Source organism: Schistocerca serialis, chromosome 9 (genome assembly GCF_023864345.2).
Source record: "Schistocerca serialis cubense isolate TAMUIC-IGC-003099 chromosome 9, iqSchSeri2.2, whole genome shotgun sequence".
Lineage (NCBI taxonomy): Eukaryota > Metazoa > Arthropoda > Insecta > Orthoptera > Acrididae > Schistocerca > Schistocerca serialis.
The window spans coordinates 446,669,929-446,691,919 of record NC_064646.1 but is presented as its reverse complement, the minus strand read 5'-3'; positions in this window follow the sequence as shown (position 1 = coordinate 446,691,919).

Below are 21,991 nucleotides of genomic sequence, written 5' to 3'. Positions count from 1 at the left end.
CTATGTGTTCATCAGTTTACTGCTACTGTCTTCAGGGCTGGAAACACAACAGTTTTTCAGATGTTCTCTTGTTATCTTTTTCTCTCTTTGATGTACTTCTGCTTATACCTGCTGTTAGGATATGAAGAATTCTCTTCTTATGCTTCTGTATTATAGAAAAACTTCGCTGATGACCAGAAGGATAATGTGACGATTGTTGGTAATAGAAATGGAAGTCCATTGCCACACCACCACCTTTACAGTTCCAAAGGCTAAAGGAAGAAAAATTCATCTGTGCTGTCAGCCTCCCATTTAAGAAAGTAAATGTATAATCCCTCAACAGAGGCAACTGTAGAAAGCCAGCATCAGTCTGATGATGATATTGTGTCTGAAAATGTGTCTGATATCTTTCCATGTTATGGCCAGCAGTACCTCTGCTCTTCATGCTCTGCCTCAAAATATTAAGCAGTGTTATGACGTACAGCTGTGTTAAGTGACACACATAACTTTTTCTGGGTATAGCATTCCTATACTATTGCAGAGGAGATATGATACAGAATCAGCCTCTATACAACGGAATTTTACCGCTAGGCAATCAGATGTTGTACTAACGAGTCACAGGTGGATAGTCTCGTTTACATTCCTTATTTCGGATGTTAGGAATGACGTACGAAGACTACAGAATAGGCTCAGAGGGTTACAAGAAAATAGCAGAGAAACAAGGATTATGGAAAGATATGCAGAACAAGTATCAGGAATTAAAACTCTCGCATAGGAAACTGCGCACTTAGTTGCAACAGAACCATCAATACTTATACACAAAAAACGAGGCTGGTTAGAAGCAGGAGGGAAACCGTTTGAAAAAACTGTATTTGGAACAACTGATAATGAAGACTTCAGAAATTTAAACAGCACAATTGGAAAATGTATACAGATACAAAGTCACGAATTATCATTAGTTTCTAGTCAGAGAGATGCTCATGCCATTATATATGCTGTAGATTTAAAAGCTTGTATTAGACGAAATTGTATTATTTGTCCAACAAGAGTGATACAAACAAATAACCAATAGTATGAAACGCAGTTGTTCTGGAGGGAAATTGGAAGCTGTTTTAGTGGTATAGAGTGCTACTCAGCCAAAATTCCATAAAATTGGAGATCGCTGGATTTACCCCATATTTACGTTTTAAATTAGTATAGTAATTAGCATAGTAATTATCACTTGCTACAAAACGATATACCAAGACTCGTAATGAAACTAAAATTACAAGGCAATGGATTATTAATTAATGGAACTAGAGGTGAAGCAGAAAGACAATTTCACATTTCAGCTACCGCCATAGGCGCAAGAACGATTAAAGTGACCCGACTAATCTTGTATTGGCCGGAGGAAACGCCATACACATTACCTCAGTAAAACTTAACTTTTGTTAAGGATACCTTAGATTCCACATTCCACAATCTATAGACGAATTATTAACTTTAGATAAAGGACACATTTCAGTCAATCAAACAATGCAACGTGTGATACAATATCGTGAGAAACGTAGCCGAAGTACAATAATATTTTCCGTGTACTAACGGGCAAGCATGATCTTTGTTCTAAGGTCCTTTTGTGCAATTTGCTTTTGTGTAAAACGTAAGATATCATGTTCAAATGAGACCTCTATCCATCAGACACCTCCAGAATGGATAAGAATTAGTAATAAGTAATGTAAGTGGAAAGTGTAAATAGTGTATGCAATCAGGACTGAAAAATAAAGTATACTAATTAATAAAATTATAACCAGCCGACCAGTTGCAATGGATAAAGAAATTCTTAATTACTTACCTAGGTTTCGACAAATATAAATTTGTCTTTTTCAGAAGGTAGCAATTTTACATTGGTAAGGAGTAACGTACCATCACCCTTTTTACAATTGTCGACATAGATCCATTTGTCAAAAATATAAGATAGCCCTAGAGTTAGGGTTTGTCACGTAAATACAAAATAGTTACGAAGTATCATTAGTTTCTAGTCAGAGAGATGCTCATGCCATTATATATGCTGTAGTTTTAAAAGCTTGTATTAGACGAAATGGTATTATTTGTCCAACAAGAGTGATACAAACGAATAACCAGTAGTATGAAGTACAGTTGTTCTGAGGGGGGGGGGGGGGGGGGGGAATGGAAGCTGTTTTAGTGGTATAGAGTGCTACTCAGCCAAAACTCCATAAAATTGGAGATCGCTGGATTAGATTGGATACGGTTGTGAGCTCTGCAAGACCCATGATCTATTTTGTATTTACGTGACAAACCCTAATTCTAGGGCTATCTTTTATTTTTGACAAATGGATCTATGTAGACAATTGTAAAAACGGCGATGGTATATTAGTCCTTACTAATGTAAAATTGCTACCTTCCGAAGAATACAAATTTATATTTGTCGAAACCGAGGTAAAGAATTAAGAATTTCTATATCCAGTGCAACTGGTCGGCTGGTTATAATTTTATTACGTGGAACCCTTGCTGTTGTGCAGCTATGTTTAAAATATTTATACTAATTAGACTAACTAAGATTTAAAACTTAGGTTGAGAAACAAATCCAGGAAACATTCACAGAGTACATACATGGCAGGTTAAAAAAAATGGTTCAAATGGCTCTGAGCACTGTGGGACTTAACATCTGTGGTCATCAGTCCCCTAGAACTTAGAACTACTTAAACCTAACTAACCTAAGGACATCACACACATCCATGCCCGAGGCAGGATTCGAAACTGCGACCGTAGCGGTCACGCGGTTCCAGACAGAACCGCACGGCCACACCGGCCGGCTACATGGCGGATATAGACTAATTAACAATAACTGAATGAAAGGAAAGGAAAATTGGGGAAGATTTTTTTTAAATTTTTATTTTTACAAGGGGGTATGTGTTGCGGCACAGAACAGCAAGGAGAAGAAATTAGTAAAATTTCATGAAAACTCATTCGCACTGCCAGAGGCAAACTGAAGTCATGCCAGAGAAAGAGGTGGAAGCAGGAAGCGAGCCAGGATGCCGCAAGTGGGTCAGGTCGACGGCACTGCCTGCCCAGTAAGGGTACGCTCTCAGCAGAAAGGAGGCTGCGGTAGAAAATGAAAGGAAATGACAGAAGAGTATTCCTTAGTTCGTAAGGCATGTTCGCAAAAAACTGTATCTCTTCAATAAGATCACGTAGCGATACGAACTGAGCCTTGCGTCTTAGCCTCACGCTAGCTTTCTTTAAACACTCAAGCTCTCCATCTCTCATCAGGAGTTGATCATTGGGATCGATGCCATCCACAGTAATAGCACTTAATTCCATGGTTCGACCGTGGTGAATCTGTGTCCTAGATGCTCCAGCACAGTCTATGAACTAGCGTAAAGTGTACAGAAGACGACGGCCTTCATCTGATGAACTTCCCTCTCCTCGCCGCCTATGACTAGCCACAACACCACATCACAGATTGCTGCCGATGCCGGACTTCAACGAGGAAGCCAGCAACAGGGCCTCTTGGGGTCCTCGTTAGTGCTCAACACCCAGACGCCATCACGTGCTGACACCTGCCAGGCGTAGGGAGGAGATCAACCGACTTCACGACTAACGACCGCACGTACATCGTGGATGGATGATCACTGGTCGTCGTAGAACTGGGAGTGGGGCCGAGTGCACTGGAGCAGCCAGCCAGGCGGGAACGGCCGCGCCTGCTCGGTGGTCGCTGACGTCTTCTCCTTTGGGTGCAAAAGCTGGGCCGACTCGACACATGTCAGCTAGAATCCAACATGCAGGTGAATAAACAGCGAAGACCGAAATAACGACGACTTGTAAACATTGTGAATAAATAACTGAACTCTAATAATGTTTTACTGGCGTTGTTGGCCTTTCACAGGTTCCCAACAGCTATCCTTGCACACGTGTTTCTACTAGGCTCTCTGTACTATTAGTGAATTTGTACATGCTTCATGGGGACTAGATTTGCCAAAAGGAAAATTATGAAATATATTCCTTGCTTCTTTTGTAAAACGTGCTGTACTGGGTTTTGAAGAAATTTATGCTACTGTCACACGCTGCTTTTAGTGAATAATCAGCACTCAACAATTTTTTAAAAAACAGTCGTCCTGTCATATTTAAGACAGCTTCAGTTTTCTGATTACTTACGAATGAGTATCATAAGTAAAATTTTTGACGTTAAGCAGGTAAACTAGACATGTTTCTTAAAGATTGAGAATTATGTACACTGCTGGCCATTAAAATTGCTACACCACGAAGATGACGTGCTACAGACACAAAATTTAACTGACAGGAAGAAGATGCGGTGATATGCAAATGATTAGCTTTTCAGAGCATTCATACAAGGTTGGCGCCGGTGGCGACGCCTACAACTTGCTGACATGAGGAAAGTTTCCAACCGAATTCTCATACACAAACAGCAGTTGACCGGCGTTGCCTGGTGAAACGTTGTTGTGATGCCTCGTGTAAGGAGGAGAAATGCGTAACATCACGTTTCCGACTTTGATAAAGGTCGGATTGTAGCGTATTGCGATTGCGGTTTATCGTAACGCGACATTGCTGCTCGCGTTCGTCGATATCCAATGACTGTTTGCAGAATATGGAATCGGTGTGTTCAGGATGGTAATACGAACACCGTGCTGTATCCCAACGGCCTCGTATCACTAGCAGTCGAGATGACAGGCATCTTATCCGCATGGCTGTAACGGATCGTGCAGCCACGTCTCGATCCCTGAGAGAACGCATGGGGACGTTTGCAGGACAACAACCATCTGCACGAACAGTTCGACGACGTTTGCAGCAGCACGGACCATCAGCTCGGAGACCATGCCTGCGGATACCCTTGACGCTGCATCACAGACAGGAGCGCCTGCGATGGTGTAGACAACGACGAACCTGGGTGCACGAATTGCAAAACGTCATTTTTTCGGATGAATCCAGGTTCTGTTAACAGCATTATGATGGTCGCATCCGTGTTTGGCGACATCGCGGTGAACGCACATTGGAAACGTGTATTCGTCATCGCCATACTGGCGTATCAACCGGCGTGATGGTATGGGGTGCCATTGGTTACACGTCTCGGTCACCTCTTGTTCGTACTGACGGCACTTTGAAAGGTGGACGTTACATTTCAGATTGTCACGACCCGTGGCTCTACCCTTCATTCGATCACTGCGAAACCCTACATTTCAGCAGGATAATGCACGACCTGTACGGGCCTTTCTGGATACAGGAAATTTTCGACTGCTGCCCTGGCCAGCACATTCTCCAGATCTCTCACCAATTGAAAACGTCTGGTCAATGGTGGCCGAGCAACTGGCTCGTCACAATACGCCAGTCACTACTCTTGATGAAGTGTGGTATCGTGTTGAAGCTGCATGGGCAGCTGTACCTGTACACGCCATTCAAGCTCTGTTTGACTCAGTGCGCAGGCGTATCAAGGCCGTTATTACGGCCAGAGGTGATTGTTCTGGTTACTGATTTCTCATTATCTATGCACCCAAATTGCGTGAAAATGTTATCACATGTCAGTTCTAGTACAATATATTTGTCCAATGAATACCCGTTTATCATCTGCATTTCTTCTTGGCGAAGCAATTTTAATGGCCAGTAGTGTATAAAGTTTGTAGAAGGTTGCTAAGTGGTCCCTTTCTTATAGGTAAATATACTGTGGACAATTTGCGCGCCACTCGTTATATTGCCTCAAGACATACGAGCGAGCATCAGAAAGTAACACACAATAATTTTTTTTTCTCCCCTGATATTGCAGCTGGAATGTTGAAATTTTGCGACGATATAATTTGAAGTTCGCGCTGCAGAGGGTATTTTGTTTTCACGTGCAGCTGTAGCAAGGGAAGCCTGAACTACGCAACCAACATGTACTGCATGTTACTGTCGTCAACTTGGGAAGAGCAGCAAATTGTGGTTCGATAATTTTGGGCCGAAAGGCACAAACCTAGTGAAATTCACGGGAACATACGTGGCGTGAACAGGAACCACTGTATGGACCGTAACGCTGTCTCGAGGTGGTGTTCATTCTTTCATGAGCGCCCTGAGAGTCTTAGTGATTCGCCACACCGCGGGAGGCCGGTAACAGATGCAGCTCCGCGGAATGTCGGAGTTATTGCGGTATCAAAGAAGGATATGACTTTCTGAAAGGAATCGTCACTGGTGATGAGCCGTCGGTGTACAACTGCTGGCGCGAAACCAACTAGGCCTCTATGGAGAGGAAACATGATGGTTCCCCAGTACGAAAACAATTCAGTGCTAGGGAAGTGCTTGTGACACTGCGTTTTACTGGTGGGCTTTGCTGAACACGGAACCACTGTGGGTGCTGCGGCCTCCATTAAGACTTTGGTTAAATTCCGTCGCGCCTTTCGTGACAAACGCCACTACATTAATGTTGACGGCGTCGAACATCTTCATGACAGTGTTCGCCGTGTTGCTGCTTCTTTTCATGAGAAAATCGCAAAATTTGGGTGGGACATACTACAGCATCCACCATACAGTCCGGACCTTGCATCGCCGGATTTTCATCTGTCTGCTCGCATGGAGAAATTTCTGGCCGGCCAACGCTGCTTTCCGACAGATGCAGAAGTGAAATCGGCAGTCCGCAGAAGGCTATTCTCCAACTAAATAGACTTCTACGAACAGGGCATATTGAAACTGGTTCCACGCTGGGAGAAATGTGCTGAGAACTTTGCTTTATAGAAAAGTTGGTAAAAGATATAAGTTCACTTCTGATTCTTTGTTTTGTTATCTATTGAATTTTTTGGTAATAAAATTATTCTGCGATAATTTCCAATCTTTCCTCGCATATAAGGTTTCTAATTAAAGTACTTTTCTAACTGTGTTAAGCTTTTCTTAATGAGCAGATTATAGCAGTATTTTCAATTTTTAAATCTGTCAATAATTAAGTGAAATACTGAAAATCAAATGTTTGTCTCCACTGGCAGACACTAAAAAGGCAACATGCAGCTGGGACTGAGCACCGTGAAACGTTAATCGGGTCAGCCATTTTGTAATATAGGTACCTGCTACGAAATTTGAAAGGAGTAGAAGACAGATTAAGTGTCGATATCATTGAATAATAAGTTTAGGTCTCTCAGTTTCCTGACGTTATGGTGATATGGAATGGTAAAAGTGTTGTGAAAGGGATGTCGAAACAACAGATCAGCCCGGAAATTTGTGAAAGGAGATGAAGAATGAGGACCCAGGGCATAGCTGCATTTCGGCATACAAGTTTCATGGGATTAATGAGCAATGAAAGGAGAAAGGCGAGCGAAAAAAGCGGAAATACAGTTAGACGTTTCCAAGTGAAAAAACGACAGATAGAAGGGAAGGAGTAATGAGGTGTAAAGGAAATTAAAAAAAAAAGACAAGAAGCATATGGAATGTAAATTAATTTGCCGAAAGATAGGAAATGAATTCTTCAATAGGGAGATGTAAATATGCTATAGATTTTAGGAGCGGCACAAGCCAAGAAATAGAAAGGTGAGAAAGGGAAAATCGGTGTGACAAGACAAATAAGACACGCTAAAGACAATCGAGAAATCTGATGATGTGTTCAACAACTGATCTGAAGAACCAGTCCTTATGCTCAACTGTCTAGCAATGGGCATTATTTATAGTAGCCACTATAGAAAATTCGCTGCTGGGATCGGTCCGAATTATTTTGCTAGATTCCATTACTTCTCTGACATCTATTACAGTCTTATGCGAGACGCGTTCGAGAGTGTATCGCAATTCATTGACGAAGTGTTTTCTTCTTGTAAGTATATAGGTTCGGCGTTATGGAGTTGTTCGAAACACAGCTGTAAGAATTAGGCAATTCTCTTTCCGTGACCAGCTTGGTAAAGGCGAGGACCGCTACGCTCTCATAAAAAATGCCTAGAGCACTGTGTTGTTTAAAGCGCAATACAGCACCCGAGCGCAGATGAAATGCTTATGGATTGGTCTTTCTGCGAAGTCCTTCTACCACGCTTTCTTGTCACGGATCAGCCGACGAAATGATAACACGAAGAGGATGCGGGCCTGCAATTCATCAGCTAATTAGATAAAGTCCAATGGAAATCAACCAATCGGTGTAGACGTGATGCACACCTGCCAGGTACACTGGTGCACTCCAAAAACAGTCAGCCCATATAGCGATCAATTCGAGTAGGAATCAGACAGCAATGCTCCATCTACAACTAAGCATCCAGTCAACCCATGTGAGATGTAGGGCAATGGTCCTTTTGCAGTCGTCGGTCTTCACTAAACGATCTAGAGCAGTGGTTTTAGCATAGAGGAGAAATCTGTGTGGGACGTGCGACGAACTTATCTCTTAGGGTAGTGCGACGAAATGTGGCGTTAATGGGCTATACCAGCAGATGACCCACTCGATGAAATTTTTATGGATTTAACCGCGCTATGTCACTGGGCCTGAATTGTTCGTGGTTGGTTTGAAGAACATTCTAAACAATTCCAGAGAATCTTACGGCCACCCACTGAACATATACGGGACACAATCGGGAAGTCAGTGTGTGGTGTCACCGCCAGAGAGCACACTTGCTAGGTGGTAGCCTTTAAATCGACCGCGGTCCGTTAGTATACGTCGGACCCGCGTGTCGCCACTGTCAGTGATTGCAGACCGAGCGCCTTCACACGGCAGGTCTAGAGACACTTCGTAGCACTCGCCCCAGTTGTACAGCCGACTTTGCTAGCGATGGTTCACTGACAAATTACGCTCTCATTTGCCGAGACGATAGTTAGCATAGCCTTCAGCTACGTCATTTGCTACAACCTAGCAAGGCGCCATTATCATTTGCTACTTATGTTGTGAAGCATGTACCGTCAGACCGATGTTTACCAATTATGGATTAAAGTTAAGTATTCCAGAAGCTACGTACTTTTTTACTAGACTCAACTCCTTTAACTGTTCCAGACCTCACGCCAGCCTGCGTGAGCTTAAACCCATGCCTTTCGGCTACCTCCTAGTGGCTTTGCTGTCTTACCAAGAAACAACAGTTTAGCGCCGAGGATTGGCGACGAGCGAAATCGCATTTGTACTAATTCTCCCCTGACTTATTTGTGTAATGGCTTCGCCACCATCTCCAGATGTACTGTCCGAATTTTATCGCTTACAGAACCAGCAGACGCAGGCCTTACCCGATGCCCTTGGACAGCTCGTCCAGGGTCAACGTGCAATGCACAACGATGCGGCAGCCGCCGCTCCACCGCTCACGCAGCCGCAACATGCAGTTGCACCTCCTTTTCGTCGTTTTGATGCGGCACTGGAAAGCTGGACGGAGTGGTCACGCCAATTGGGATTCCATCTCGCCGCCTACAGAATTCAAGGTAATGAGCGGCAGCCTTTTTTGCTTTCTTGTGTCGGAGTGTCCACCTACCATGTGATAGTGAAATTATTTCCCCAACGTGACGTAGCAACTCTGTCCTACGACGAAATTTTGTCTGCATTAGATGCATATTTCAAAGAATTAGTTAATGTAGTTGCCAAACGGTATACGTTCTTTCATACAAAACGTACGGCCGGTCAGACTAATTGGGAGTGGGTTGCAACCTTGCAAGGCCTTACTAGGGATTGTGCTTTTGAGTGTCAATGTGGACTCCCTCATTCAGAGACTATAGGACGTGATGCTATTGCACAGAACATTTCTGATGTCCGTATAAGGGAACAGATTTTAAAACTAGTAAATCCCTCCCTTCAACAAGTGATGGACATATTGGATCAGCAGGACACACTGGACTTTGCTCAGGCATCATTTGAAACATCACCACCCATGTGTCAGGTGAAGCGGCCCGCCGGGCGAGCTGCACGGAACAGTAAACAGTCCTCACGCCCGTCTGCGCCAAAGCCACCTGGCTGTCCTTCACGTGTGCCACGCCAGCAAGCAAATCCACTGCTAAAATCATGCCCGCGGTGTGCCACTGGACATTCGCGTGAGAATTGCCCATCACGCCAAGCTATTTGCTTTTCCTGTAATAAGAAAGGACATGTTCAAAGTGTTTGCCAGAAAAAGCTCCGATCGAACGCTCAAAACCATTCCAGGCCCTTTGCTTCACGCCAGCATCGGAATCGAGCCAAGGATAATCCGGCTCGTGAAACTTCGCCCATTGAAATTCGTGTAGTTCATTCCACTCCACCCAGTGCTACTCTCTCTAACAGTGACTGTGTTCGTCCCACAAATAGTGTGCGTCGACGTCGCCGGAAATCACGTCAAGTCGCAAGTGATTCTGTACCAGTGTCAGTTCACGTTGCACGAGGCAGTCGCTCTTGTCGTCAGCAGGACGATAAACTTTTTGTAGATTTGGACATTAACGGCAAAGTGGTAGCATTCCAGCTCGATACCGGAGCTGCAGTTTCACTGATCAATCACGACATGTACAAACAGCTGGGCACACCTCCGTTGTGTGCCGCAAATGTTAAGCTAACTACATATTCAGGTCACGGGCTCCCTGTGTTAGGACAGTGCAGCCTTCTTGCAACATACAAGGGACAAACAAAACTTGTGTCATTGTACGTCCTTCGTTCTTCTTCTGCAGTGAACTTGTTTGATTTTGATTTGTTTCAGTTGTTTAACTTGTCAATAGTATATCAGGTCCTATCAGTGAACCAGACTGTGCCATCAGCCAGTGTTTCTCGTCTATGTGAAGAATTTGCAGACATTTTTGCACTGGGCCTCGGTTGCGCTAAGAACTATAAAGCACATTTGGAACTGAAAGTAAACGCGCAACCGAAATTTTTCAGAGCGCGCAGTGTTCCCCACACCTTGCGTGATGAGGTAGCAAGAACATTACACGATTTGGAATCACAAGGTGTGATAGAACGTGTGCAGGCTTCTCTCTGGGCATCACCCTTAGTAATTTTGTCAAAGCCTTCCGGAAAATTGAGACTTTGTGTGGACTTCAAGGCAACAGTGAATCCACAACTAGTGATTGCAACTTTTCCTTTACCCCGTCCGGAAGATCTTTTTGACAAACTGTGCCCGGGTAAATATTTTTCGAAGTTGGACCTAGCAGATGCGTACTTGCAAATACCTGTGGACGATGAATCTCAGTGCGTCTTGGTGGTTAACACGCATCTTGGTTTGTACCGATTCAAAAGACTGCCATTCGGGTGTGCATCCACCCCTGCATTGTTTCAGCAATATCTGCGTCGGTTCCTACTGCAGCAAACTATCTGGACGATATTGTGATCTCCGGAAAGACCGAAGAAGAACATTTAGCCAATCTCAGAACATTATTTCAGATCTTGCGACAAAATGGTCTTCGCTTGCGGAAGGACAAATGCGTGTTTTTTGCTCGGGACTTACCCTATCTGGGCCACGTACTCAATGCCCAAGGCACACATCCCAGTCCAGAGCACCTCCGTGCCATACAAGACTTGTCTTCACCGCAGAATTTGAAGCAGCTACAGAGTGTGCTGGAAAAAATCAATTACTACCATAAATATGTGCGCCACGCCTCTTCCATTTCACCTCCGCTTTATCGCTTACGCCGTAAATGTGTTCCGTTCGTCTGGACGACGGAATGCGAACGCGCCTTTCGCCAGTTGAAATCGGCGTTGCTTTCCAATACTTGCCTTACGCCATTCGATCCCCAGAAGCCCCTTTTGTTGATGGGGGATGCATCGGATTTCGGGATCGGTGCTGTGCTTGCGCACAAAGATGGTTCGCACGATCGCCCTATTGCCTTTGCGTCCAAATTGCTCTCGTCTGCGCAACGAAATTATTCACAGATTGAGAAAGAAGCATTGGCTCTCGTATTTGGTTGGTTCTTGTACGGTCGTCACTTTACCATCATCTCAGACCACAAACCTTTGACATCGCTTTTTCATCCGACCAAGCCTGTACCTCCACGTACAGCGCAGAAATTCATTCGCTGGTCTACTTTCCTCTCGCAGTACCGCTACGATATCTTGTATCGGTCCACTGCTAAGCACGGAAACGCCGATGCGTTGTCCCGTTTGCCTGTTACTGAGGATAGAATATTCGATTCCTCCGAACTTGCTTGCATGTTCATTGATTCGGAAACCGATGACGTGGTCGAATCGTTTCCGATTGATTTTCGTCGTGTAGCTACAGCCACAGCTGCCGACCCTGTCCTTGCTACCGTTTTGCGTTTTGTTTCGACGCAATGGCCCTTGTCAAAGTCACGGATCGAGGATCCGTTGGTTCGCCGCTTTATTGCTCACAAGGAGAGACTTTTTGTACGACGTGGTGTTTTGCTGTTGCGTTCTGATAATGATCAGTCCCGGGTTGTGGTCTCACGTTCGTTACAGTCCTCTGTCTTACGGCTTCTCCACCAAGGCCATTGGGGTATAGTGCGAACGAAACAACTTGCTCGTCAGCACTGTACTTGGTTCGGAATCGATGCTGCGATTACGAATATGTGCTCTTCTTGCATGGTGTGTGCCGAACAACAATCAGCACCACCGTGGAAATTCTTTGCATGGCCAAAAGCCACTTCCCCTTGGCAACGCTTACACGTCGATTTTGCTGGTCCATTCTGGAATGCTCGATGGTTGGTTGTGGTAGATTCATTCAGTAATATCCCTTTTGTTGTCCGGATGTCTTCCACGACGTCATCTGCCACCATCCAAGCGTTATCTGCTATCTTTTGCATTGATGGTCTTCCGCAGACTATTGTTTCCGACAATGGCCCACAATTCATGTCCACAGAATTTCAGTCATTCTACAAGGCCAATGGTATTCAACATCTGACGTCCGCACTGTTTTCGCCACAGTCAAACGGTGCCGCTGAACGTTTGGTCCGGACTTTCAAGTCACAGATGTTGAAGTTGTGGCTCTGAGCACTATGGGACTCAACTGCTGAGGTCATTAGTCCCCTAGAACTTAGAACTAGTTAAACCTAACTAACCTAAGAACATCACAAACATCCATGCCCGAGGCAGGATTCGAACCTGCGACTGTAGCGGTCTTGCGGTTCCAGACTGCAGCGCCTTTAACCGCACGGCCACTTCGGCCGATGATGTTGAAGTTGATAGAGTCTCATTCTCGGGAGGACGCGTTATTGCTCTTTTTGTCCACGTATCGCTCTCGGCCCCGATATGGTCGCTCGCCGGCTGAGTTGTTGCACGGTCGCCCTCCTCGCACCTTGATGTCTTTGCTCCATCCGCCGTCTCAGTTTCCTGTGCAGCGGCAGACACCTGCTTTTGCCCTAGGCGACGTTGTATACTATCGCAACTATCGAGGTTCACGGCGTTGGCTCGCAGGGCGCATTCTTCGCTGTCTCGGCCGCGCTATGTATCTGGTTTTGGGGGCCTCTGGTGAGGTGCGTCGGCATCTCAATCAGCTGCGCCTCTGTCGTCGCACGGGTTCTGCCGCTCCCCGTCTGCTTTCAGCGACGGTGCCGTCCGGTCAGCTCCCTGGGGACCCATCTACCGGCTCGCCTCATCCCCAGGTGTTACCGACGCTGCCTTCCATTTTGTGCCATGGCGACGCGCCGCCGCAGCCGCCGCCGCCGCCGCCTGTTCTCCCGCCGGCGCCGCCCGCAATGGACGCTTCGCTGCAGCCGCCAAGCGCCTCCCTGGGTCACGCGCCGCCGATCGCTTCCCGTGACCAGCCGTCCTCCGCCATGGAATTCTTGCCCGCTCCGGACCACATGACGTCATCGCGCGTCGGATACCACGACGCAATGGAGGTCGACCCTTCGGCCCCTCCTGTCTCACTACGGGCGCATACACCGCATGTTGACGTGCACCCTGGACTAGGTTTTCAGGCGTTTCCTAGCTCCCCTCGGACCGAATGGCAGGGTGCGGGTGGCACAGCCTCGCCTGTTGTTAGGCTACCCACCTTGTCGCATACGCCAACATGGGGCCCCCTCCACGGCGGGCGGAAGCCTTATACCACAACCGTCCGCCGATTTGCGGGGGAGGAATGTGGTGTCACCACCAGACACCACACTTGCTAGGTGGTAGCCTGTAAATCGGCCGCGGTCCGTTAGTATACGTCGGACCTGCGTGTCGCCACTGTAAGTGATTGCAGACCGAGCGCCGCCACACGGCAGGTCTAGAGACACTTCCTAGCACTCGCCCCAGTTGTACACCCGACTTTGCTAGCGATGGTTCACTGACAAATTACGCTCTCATTTGCCGAGACGATAGTTAGCATAGCCTTCAGCTACGTCATTTGCTACGACCTAGCAAGGCCCCATTATCATTTGCTATTTATCTTGTGAAGCATGTACCGTCAGACCGATGTTCACCAATTATGGATTAAAGTTAAGTATTCCAGAAGCTACGTACTTTATTTGCTAGACTCAACTCCTTTAACTGTTCCAGGCCTCACGCCAGCCTGCGTGAGCTTAAACGCGTGCCTTTCGGCTTCACCTCATAGTGGCTTGGCTGTCTTGCTTACCAAGAAACAACACAGTGCATGCACAAAATGATGCACCAGCAACGCTTTCCCAGTTATGGACGGCTGTAGAGGCAGCATGGCTTAATATTTCTGCAGGGGACTCCCAGAGAATTGCTGAGCCTAAGCCACGTCGAATATTACACTCCGCCGGGCAAAAGGAGATCCGACACTAGATTAGGTCGTATCTCAAGACTTTGATCACCTCAGCGTATGTGACTTAGCACTGAAATCAGTAGTAAGTGCTGGAGAAAAAAATAAGAAACGTATTAAAATATTATGTCTGTCAGAAAGTCAAAATTAGTATACAGGGCGTAACATAATTGATAGAAACATCTGACACCGGTGAGAGTTTACGGCAATAGAAACAAAAGCTTTCCAGAAAACGTAGATATGTGATATAATTGGAAATGTGTGTTAGTTTGCCTAAATGTATTTCAGATATCAACTTTTCTATTACGTCTCCATCAAATTTCACCCATGGCCCTTGTTTCTAGAACATGCTAACGTAGATGGTTGGACTTACGAGTTTTGATGCTGATAACAGACATCTATCGCTCAACCATGGGCCGAGATGGGTTGGCCACTGTGTTTGCGTCCAATCTCACCTGACCCTCAATCCTCACGAGTTTTCTACGGTCATCCCAAACGTAAAGTGAATAAAAAAGCCGCTGATAAAGTTGAAGAATCGTAGCATCTAATTAAACAGCCTTTTCAAGACATAAGTGGTGATCTGGCAATGTTTCAGTGGGGTTGTAAGTCATTGTGAAGACACGAACGGCATATGAAACATCACCTTTAAGAAATATGTGTGTACAGTAAATTTCAACATGGAAAACTGAGTTATACTCCATACGGCGAGAGAAGAGCTCGGACAGTTGAGACGGCCTTGGCGCACTTGCTTTGCGCAACCACGACGGCCAATCAGATTGTGAGCTTTTGTTTACGTTACTGTGGCAACGCCCCAGTGTTTCCGTAGTGCTGGGCGACCGCTGCTTTCAGTCAGTTGCGCCACGTGCTGCGTTCAGGTTTGTGTGTATACCTGTGCATTCCGCTACTTCTGTGAGTTTCTTGCCGTGTGTATAAATGGAAAATGGTTACGTGTAGTGCAGAGGACAGGACTTTTGGAAAAGGAGCTGCGCTGAAACCTCAAGCACACGGATTTCTATACAGATTGCGAGTTTACTTTGAAAGGGAAACAGACAGTGGTGGGCCTTTGATATGAATGGGTAAAGTGGTTGACAGAGGGGCAGAAGTATCGAATATCTCTACAGCGACAAATGTTAAAGAGTCTGCCAATTCAGCTGTGGGCCCTGTTATTGTGACGCCTGGAAAGTCAAGGAAGAGATCGTGTCGTGTGACCGAAACAGGCAACTTTGACGAAAGTACTATCAGGCAACACATACACGTGTACTACAGCAGGAAGGAGTATCCAACACTTAAGAAGCTGACGGCATCACAGTCGAACAGTGGTTTGGTCACAGGCAGAACGACAAGTATCTCCATTGTTTGAGAAATATTGGCTTCCGTTGGCAAAAGTTCTCAGAACGAAAAGTATTAATGGAACGTGAAGACATTTCCTGTGGAAGGTGCTAGCAGTGACTCCGGAAAACGTAATAAGGATTGACGAAACATGGGTCAAGGTGCGTCATGCACATTCCGTCGCATAGACAGACGACACGTGCCACGGAATTATTAGTGCGCCAACTGGTAAGGAAGGGCGACTAATTACAGTTCATGCTGGCTCTGCGGACGGTTTTGTGCCCGGTGCTATGATGATGTTTCAGTCAAAAAGAAAAAAAAGACTGTCGACTACCACAGGGAGATGAATGCAGATACATCCAAAGATGGGTTCGTTACACGGTTGCTACCAAACGTCAGTTCTGGTAGTGTTTTTGTAATGTACAATGCGCTGTACCATTCTGTACAATAAAATAAGGCACCAGCGGCTACTGCAAGGAGAGACGAAATAGTCAGCTGGTTGAAAGATAAGAAAATAAGTTTTGAACAGAATAGGCAGAAAGCGAAACTTCTGGAATTAGTGAAACGATACAAACCACAGAAGACGAATTATGTGATTGATACATCAGCAGAGAACACAGCCACAAAGTTTTCCGTCTTCCACCGTACCACTGCTATTACAATGAAACTGAACTCATTTGGACTCAAATAAAAGCAGATGTTGCGGAGCGAAACAAAATCTTTACGTTTCGAGACACAGAGAGGCTGGTAAAAGAGGCAGTCACACGAATATCGCCAGGAAATAGGAAGAACGTCGTGAATCAAGTGCGGAAAGAGATTATAAGGACAAACACAAAAGAAGGTGTAAGACAAAAGTCCGTTCACAATATTGTAATTTATTTATCAGACGATGAGGACAGCAGCAGCGAAGACACCGAAGACTATGTGGTCGTGACGAGAGATGACCAGTCAGATGGCGATGATCTCAGGGTTTCCTTTCTCCTGCACGAAGAATAGAGGTAACATCCTTATTCGATATTTTACACAAAACATTTGTGTAATTTGCTTTACCTTGTTAATGTTGAAAATCTGATTGTGTGTAATTTTTATATTGTCTGGAACCATAGTCATGGTAATTTTTTTAATGATGTTACCCCCGTTTGACGGTAATAATTTTTATGTTATTGTTATACGGTCTAGAATTCGGTCATAGGCCATTTTCAAGTACAGTAACTTATTCATGTCAAAAGATATCGGACTGGTACGAAATACAGCAAAATCTGAACCGTGTAACAATAAAATAAAAATTGATGGAATTAAATGGCTGGAACATCATTTGTGTGTGCGTTTGTATAAGCCTGTAAGGTGATAAACACTGGTACCGCATGCGAAAATATTCCATCGAGGAACACATCGGCCAACAGAATGCTGCCCCTACCGGAATGCTGCAATGAATGGCGCGGCATTGTTAGGTTCTGAAGGGGCCGAGTGTAGCCGCCGGCCGAAGCGTGGGACGAGAAGGTGTGTCACCCCGCACCCCCCACCACTGGCTCGCTGCCGGAGCGTGTCAAATACTGGCAACTGCGCTACAGCTGTCAGAGCTCTTCTCTTGACGTACGGAGTACAGTATTGCTCGTTAGGATAGGTCAGGAGTAAAAGTTTCAGCCAGATTACATGGGGATTTCGCCGAAAAGTCTCCATTTCGAGCACATTTGTACTAACTAGGCTATACTTCAAACTGTCCGCAGCTCGTGGTCGTGAGGTAGCGTTCTCGCTTCTCGCGCCCGGGTTCCCGGGTTCGATTCCCAGCGGGGTCAGGGATTTTCTCTGCCTCGTGATGACTGGGTGTTGTGTGATGTCCTTAGGTTAGTTAGGTTTAAGTAGTTCTAAGTTCTATGGGACTGATGACCACAGACGTTAAGTCCCACAGTGCTCAGAGCCATTTGAACCATTTTTTATACTTCAAACTGAAGTCAATGGCGACGCGTAAACACTAAACAGTTATCTCGCAAGCGGCTCGTTCTCGGACCGTTGTTTACTCGGACGTTTCTATTGTCGAATACTTCACCTGTGTCAGTTTACAATATTAATTACGACACACACTGCACAGAAAAGTAAAAGTAACTTCCAGAAACGGGAAAAACATAGGTGTTAACATTGAGAGGGCATAGAAATTACACTGCTTGCTGCAGACGTGGGATCGCATATGTGCTAAGGGTACATTTTAGGAGTTACAAGATGGAAAGGAACTGCGTGGCACACATGCGGGACTCAGTTTCACAGGGTTCCTCGCGAGCAAAAGTTGCAAAACGAATGCATACCATTCTTTTGGAAGGAAAGAAAATGGCAACGAAATGATTATTAAAGTGAGTATTAAAGTTTTTTGTAAAACATCGTATTGAGTTTTGTAAAGGCCTCGTCGCTACTGCTGTGAAGGCCGAGTTGCCGCTGTTGTTACGCTAGGTCAAGTTTCCGAATCCGTGAAACCTCTTGTGGTGCAGTACGCCGCTAAGAAAATTTCTTCCTGCCAGTAATATGCAGCTACGCTCCACGATCAGGGAACAGGATAGGAGAAAGAAGAGTCAACAATACTCCAAAAAATTAATAACAAAGTCACACAAATGAATTAAAAATATTTACTTGCCGTTGTGACTTGTTGAACAATGAAGTCTGCAACACTGCTTGTAATGTAACACAGAAAAGGCCCTCAGTGGCTAAGTACAAATAATCGTATGTAATCTTCACAGTACATAGCAAATGTAAACCACAACAACTGTCTGCTCACTTCTGAGATGTTCCGTGTCTAAGTTGGCCCTGAACGATCATCTATAACCAAGTGGGCGAGAGCTGCTCTTCTATCTTCCGAGTAGCTTTCTGCCCGTTGTCGTCCGGTCATTGGCGGGTTCGGCCGGCAATTGGCCGACGTCAAGTCGATCTCTTCATCCCCAGCGCCGTCCGTGGCGAGTCTCTACGGCACTGGCAGCGGTTCGCATCTGCTCGCCTGTGGTGCCTTTTCCCTGGCCGTGTCTTGTTCGGACGACACAGCAAAGCTAAATTGTATTAATTGATGACAATCCAGACAGATCGTCAGACTTTCTGAATAATATTACCGACACAGTGCTGCAGACAGCAATGGCAAATAAATGCCATAGCCACCATGCAATGAGCTTTGTAGATAATGCCTTAAATCAGATGTCCATAATATATAAAGTAAAGAAAACTGAGTATATGTTAGGCGACGATCATTTACATCTTAGCAGAGATCAAGGCTTTTCTAACTATGGACTCTTGAATAGAGTAAATACATTTTGTCGAATTAAAAAAGCATTCGACAGTTTCAAGTGTACAAGATGTTCGGAGTCCTCAGAAAGGGGTAGGAATGTGCTATAGACAAATACAAAAAATACACAAGGGCGTGCTGAAAGGTAATACCGCTGATATTCTATGTCAAGAATCTAAAGCTTTTTAAATAAAACAAACGTTGTTCACTTTCTACACCTTTATTCTCATGTCTACACATTCAATTCTCAACACAGCCATCCTGATGACGACCACTTTCCCCTCAACAAGAGACAGTGTGTTGATACCACCACTGTAGTGTGTTTGTCTTTGTTGACGAAGACACAACCTGATATCTGTTTGCACTGCTTCATCACTATCAAAATGGTCCTCGAATGGTATCTTTAGGTTTTGGAAACAGATGAATGTCGGATAAGGCTAAGTCGGGACTGTATGGAGGATGATCGATGACAGTGAACACAAAGAGTCAGATTGTTGAAATGTCGCAACACTCGTGTGTGGTCCTGCGTCGTCATGCTAAAGAAGAGTGTGCTCAGTGTATGGACGAACTCTTCGAATTCGAAACTGTATTACAGCACGCCGTTTCTGAAGTAGCGACATACCCTGAAGAGCCAAAGAAACTTGTATACCTGCCTAATATCATGCAGGGGCTCCGCGAGCTAACAGAAGTGCCGCAACACGACGTGGCATAGACTTGAATAATGTCTGAAGTAGTGCTAAAGGGAACTGACACCATCAATCCTGCAGGGCTGTCCATAGATCCGTAAGAGTACGAGAGCGTGGAACTCTCTTCTGAATAGCACGTTGCAAGGCATCCCACATATACTCAATATTGATCACGTCTGGGGAATTTGCTGCCCAGTGGAAGTGATCCTGGAGCTACTCTGTAACAATTCTGGACGTGTGGGGTGTCGCATTGTCCCGCTGGAATTGCCCGTCAGGTTGCACAATGGACATGAATCGATGCAAATAATCAGACTGGATGCTTACGTACGTGTCAACTGTAACAGCTGCATCTAGACGTATCAGGGCTCCCATTTCACTCCAAATGCAGTCATCAATAGTACACGAGTGGGCATTCTGTTCCAAAAGCACATATCGATGTGTGTCTAGTAGAGAGCTGGCGCATTTTGCCAGCAGTTGAGGATTTCAGTTATCATTTATCCTAGAGAAGCTGCACGATCATCAATGATATCTGTTCTTTCGAGAACAGTTACTGCCTTCATATATAGTTAAATGGCTACTTGGCCATAGGCCTTCGTTCGTGCAAATGCACACAGGTTGCCCGAAATCATACGGGAATCGTCACCTCAGTGGACGCGAGTAATGAGTGGATGGGCAAAGTATCAACTAGGAACATTACGTATGTAGATTGTGGACAGTTGGGAAAGTGGGTCTCATGGGAAGCGTGCAAGCGATAAGTCCCTGTAGTCGTGCTATTCATCTGTGTCCTCGGTGGGTCAGATGGATAGAGCATCTGCCATGTAAGCAGGAGATCCCGGGTTCGAGTCCCGGAAGAGGCACACATTTTCAGCTCTCTCCATTGAGGTATGTCAACAACCCCTGTCGGCAGCTGACGGTTTCAAATGGTTCAAATGGCTCTGAGCACTATGGCACTTAAATTCCGAGGTCATCAGTCCCCTAGAAGTTAGAACTTCTATAACCTAACTGACCTAAGGGCATCACACACATCCATGCCCGAGGCAGGATTCGGACCTGCGACCGTAGCGGTCGCGCGGTTCCAGACTGTAGTGCCTAGAACCGCTCGGCCACCAAGGCCGGCTGAGGGTTGCAATTAATTATCATTTATTCGTAATAATCTGTCTCCTGTCCTCGAAGTAGCCTACAAGCAGTAAATCGCTTGTACTCAGTAGCTATTCTATCGCCTGGATCGTCTAGTAACCATCCTCCATTTTCTAAACTATGCAAAACTGTTGGTGAAGCAGAGACATATGTTTTAAGTGTTGATGTTAAAGCAACACTGCGTGTGCAGTCGATCTCAGACCCATCGAGTTCATAACGTATCTCTTGGAACAGGAATGCTAAACATTACGTGTCAGCTTAGATTTCACTGTATCACCGCCGTCGGCTTTCTTGAATGACCCCGTCAGAGACATGAAACTCTTGCATAGAAGTGTGAGTGCGTCTTGGTGCTGGATGACAACAGTGATTCCATCGTTCTTGTTAAACGTGGTTGAAATGGCTCAAATGGCTCTGAGCACTATGGGAATTAACATCTGTGGCCATCAGTCCCGTAGAACTTAGAACTACTTAAACCCAACTAACCTAAGGACATTACACACATCCATGCCGAAGGTAGGATTCGAACCCGCGATCGTAGCGGTCACGCGGTTCCAGACTGAAGCGCCTAGAACCGCACGGCCACATCGGCCGGCAACGTGGTTGAAGCGTAGGGTTTATGAGAGAAGTATTATTTAAGTATCATTCTCTACCGGAATAGATATATTGAGTGAGGACGACATTTCGCAGTGCCACGCCAACTGATTTAAGAAACTCGTAGTTCGTACGTGTTATCACTTTGCTGTTCAGTAGCGAAGTGGCATGCCATGGATTGTGTGCACTTGTTTTATACCGTACGCCCATTCTACCTTAGATGTAATCATACAATGATCTCCTCACCACGAAAGTCAACAAGTTGGTTATTGTGGTCCACAATACGCAGCTCCAAATAATCCAATGTCCAAGCTGTCACTGGAAGGTGTGTTGCATTGGCCGGGGCCTCAACAATCTTATACCCCCTTGCAATTGAGGGGAAGAATCCGTAAATAATATGAATCAGACTACCGTTGATATAGGAGTTCATTGCAATGCTGCACTCGACACGGATTGTGTTGACTGATCTGACT